This window comes from Schistocerca nitens, chromosome 6 (genome assembly GCF_023898315.1).
Source record: "Schistocerca nitens isolate TAMUIC-IGC-003100 chromosome 6, iqSchNite1.1, whole genome shotgun sequence".
In the NCBI taxonomy this organism is placed as follows: Eukaryota; Metazoa; Arthropoda; class Insecta; order Orthoptera; family Acrididae; genus Schistocerca; species Schistocerca nitens.
The window spans coordinates 726,587,160-726,591,509 of record NC_064619.1 but is presented as its reverse complement, the minus strand read 5'-3'; the positions used below and the strand labels follow the sequence as shown (position 1 = coordinate 726,591,509).

At 37.4% G+C, this 4,350-nt stretch overlaps 1 pseudogene; it reads right to left on the bottom strand.

Moving 5' to 3' along the window:
• Positions 1-873: 873 nt before the first annotated feature.
• LOC126263598 (AP-1 complex subunit beta-1-like) lies at positions 874-2,134 on the bottom strand (annotated as a pseudogene).
• Positions 2,135-4,350: the final 2,216 nt, after the last annotated feature.

Here is a 4,350-nt window from a genome sequence, read left to right as displayed (position 1 = left end):
ATATTAGGTTATCGATTATCAACTGATCGTCATGACATTCATCTTCAAATGCGGGCGTTGCAATTGACCAGAAAAGTATAGTTAATGTATTTCAAAGCAAGCCCGAAATCACTATTCAATTTAAACAGAGAATAACAGAGCTTATAACTATAAACTATGTAAGCGACAAAAATTATCTGGAAAATTTCATTTTATAATTTTAGGTATATACTGTGTTACAAAGGGTTAAAAAAACATCCGTTTTGCAATCATTGTCATCAGTTACTCAAAGTTTTACGATTCATCTTAGAGCCTGTGCGGTCTGATAACGGATTATCCTCTGTCCATTCCTTTAAAAGATCCTAATGGAGAGTTTGCAGCGAAGATTCGAGAACCTCTTACATGATGCCCCAAATGTTTTCGTTACACCACCGAAATTTGATAAACCAACGTCTGATCACATCAAAAGATATCTGACAAAAGAAAAAATGTGTCAAGCTTTTCCTTGCACGTTATCATTACTGTAATGATTTGGCATTATCAGAAAGAGTTACCAATTATTTTCAATTGATATCTTACACATGTGTGAAATGGTAGAGAAAGACTAAAAATCATGAATTTTTAAAGAAAAATATCATTTGGAAACATAAAGAGAAGCTACATAAAGCAAAGACTTAGAAGCATAATGAACATGAACGTATTTCAATTGGGTATGTTGAAAATACTCCTACAGCACTTTTGTGTAACATAGTTCATAAAATGGCGTTCCAGGATGCAACTTTATTACATATGAATGGATAAGGAAAGAGAATGTCTCTGATAGACGATGTAACGGAAATTTTAATTTCTCCAAATTTATTGATAGTGGTGGGATATTTTGTAGAAATATTCAGTTTATACCAGCTTAACATATATTGGGTCATTGTACTTCACAAAGAACACTTTAATTTCATGTTTTAATATATCAGGACGTTTCTGTACAATGAGGTTGATATTTCTAAGTGCAACATACTGGACCTCTGGTTCCGAAGAAAGCAGTGTCACCAGTGGAGGAGCTAGCTTCTTTGTGAGTGTTGACACAAAATCAGAATCTGATGGAAGCATCTCCATAAATTTCATTAATACCTTCACTGCAGACAAGACAACTGCAGTATTTGCACGGGCCAGACGAGGAGTGATCCGCTCACACATGCTTTGGGCTTCCCTATCATCCTTCGGACTGTAATTTGCAAGAGAATCTAGAATGAAGACTTGGCCCCACTCTGTACATTAATTAAGAGCTGTTAATAGTTTGTTTATGGTCTGTGCATTCATTTCAACGAGTGGAGAGCCACTTGCACTTGCTTCATTTATTTCAGAGAGACCAGCCACAGCATTAGCAACCACCATAGGATTGGAGTCAGAAAGAAGATCTTTCAGCTGATCAAGAAATCCCTGGTCTTCAAATCAAGAAATCCCTGGTCTTCAACCAACTGGGCATTGATATCATACAGTTTGGCAACACACACAGCAGCAGTTTTCTAACATATGGATCTTCATCTTTGAGGCACTTACGCAAAGGCTCACAAAGATATTCAGTTATTTTGTCAACTCTAGTGCAGCCCATTGTTCGAACAGCCAGGGCACGGATTAAAGGATTTGGATCTTCACAATCCTTTACAAAAGTGTTTACTGCCATTATTGCCATGTCAGGCTGACTCTTCGCGTAGTTCATCAAATATAAATACACTAGTTTCTTCAGTTCGAGATTGTCAGTCTGCATACAATTAACGACATCAGGAAATAAAGCAGAAACATCTTTTCCTACTGTCATTGAAGCAATAACTTTTTAACAGCTTCCCGCTTCTTCTCTTTCTTATCATTGTTGTGGTAATATACTTTGAGTCAGTCATGGCTGGATGCTAGTTCCCTCGCTTGACAAGTTCCCACCCCACACAGTTCTATGTGGCCACACATTTTTTTCTTCACCATGCACCAAATTAAATTTGGGTTGTGTTGTTACTCCTAAGTGAAAATGGGCAAAAACCGAAAAAACATGTTTTGCAATATCTGGGACAATTTATATACCCACCAAATATCATCAAGACCATTTATTTACATCTGTGATATTTACCTTGTTAGGCAGCGAGTCAATATTTTCGCAATCTCCAAGCATGTTATATTTTGTCGACTGGACAAAAATACACGTGTCGTCACCTGACACCACCTGAGGCTTGTAAAATGCAGAGTCATCAATCTTAGTTTTCTGATGGTTTTCTGTCCACTCTGTGACGCCTGACAGCAATTAGATGTGAGAAGCGATTAAGTTGAGGATTCTTTCGGTCTCTGCACGTACAGAAACGCTGATTTACGTTATATTTTTGATAAATATGCTGTTGGGTGTTTCATATTTTTGAATCCCCTTTAAAATACTACACAACGCAGGAAGTTACGATCTTTACGTAATTTTTGGATAAATTTGATTGTGCGTGAGCATGAGTGCGCACGCGTGTGTGTGTGTGCGTGTGTGTGTGTGTGGGTGTGTGTGTGTATGCACGAGCTTTTGTTTTGAAAGCGAAATGAACCTTCTCCTGAAAATTAGGTGCCTACTTTGTAAAAGAGATACCACATACAAGGAGTACGTTTTAAATATACTTCCCTTATTCATTGAAACTACGAGTACTTTCAGACTGGTTGCCTCATTTTCGTACTACACGATAATAGAGTGGTATAAGTCAGTATGTGACGTATTTGTAAGGGGCGTCAAGACTCGCTGCTGTGTGATATTAATTTCTGTTTTTCTTCCCCTTCTCTACAGATCTGTTGCGACTATACTGTCCTACTAATACAAAAAAATGTATAATGATAGTAATGTCATCCATTTGTTATAAAAAATAATTGTCACAGGTGTCTGTCTCATAAAAGTAATTCCATTGATCACGACGGATCAGTAATCAATAAATGTGATGTACACGAAACTCGCAGACGTACCCCTCCACATCAGGACTTCCAATACAATGGAAGGCTTTTGGACAATTCCTCGACTTAGCGAGATCCTAGGAGTTTTACGAAAATTTTTAAGCTCTAAGCCAGTTACCCACAGGAAAAGAGTGTAAGCACATTCGTGACTGTGTCCTGCCCTCAACAAACAGCAGTCTTTAGCAAAATGATACTCCTGTCCAGGAATCCTGAGAATGTCTTCTAAAAGATCTGCTGTTACAGGAAAGCCATCAGCCATTAATTTAGTACGGTAGACCCGACTACAACCCCTTTAGAAGGATTATGGGAAGAACAGCCCATCATCCCCAGTATGCACAAATTCACCCTCCCCAGACACCATAAACTGGATCCTGCCTTCATAGTATGCATCCAGACACACATTGTAGAGTCCTCCTCTCTTGGCGACAGTTAAAATTATTCAGCAGAGTAAAGAAAACATTGGGCTGAAAAAGTCACATAACACGTTAGTGGGAAGACTAACATAAAAGCAAGTAATGAATTAACAATGAACAAAGTGATAAAATATTATGATGGCACACTTTAATGAAAAGCTCAGTTAAATTCTCAGGAATGTTCAATGTAAAACATGATGATAATGTAAAATTAAGATAAAGAAAGATGCTTCTGGTAGCATTAAAGTCAAACGGATCATTGATTGAAATAGCCAGATAATCAGGGAAATAAAATACTTACAACTTTCAACGCCTTAAATATCATTAAAGAACAACTGTAAATATGTCGAGATAAGTTAGCTGAATCAGAATGAATTGTACATCTTACTAATAACAAACATATTACCATCAAATAATACAAACAATCAATTCCACAATCTGGTCCCAGACTAGGGAACCAGGCTCTGCCTGTCACAAAAAAAAAAAAAGAAAACGAAGAAAGAAATTATTTCAGCTGCCCCGTCTGGTAGCAATTTGAAAGCATACTTTTCCAGAATTACAGATGTAAAAAGTCAACGGCTTTTAAAGCAGAAGAGGACCATTCGTACCAAAGGTGTACAAAGCAAACGAACGTTTAGTTTAATATAAAACGCAAACTAAGTAAGGAGGAGACGCGGCGTCCACTTGGAAACTTGAACGATAAAAAATCGTCCACACGCCCCATTCAAGGCATACGATGAAGGATATTAAGAATATTAAAGTACAGAGAGGTACCAAGTATCATTTTGATAATTAACTCTCAAGGATAAAAATTCCAACAACTGGAAAGAACAAATGCAGAAATGATGTGACAAAATTAAAAATCAATTAACAAGTACTGGAAGAGTGCCACCAGCAACTAACACTTCAGTCTAAGAACTGGACGGAGAGTACAATACAGTAGAGAGTACAACAAGCAGCTAATGTTTCAATCTTGAAAGGTCGCAAACGGAAACGTAGA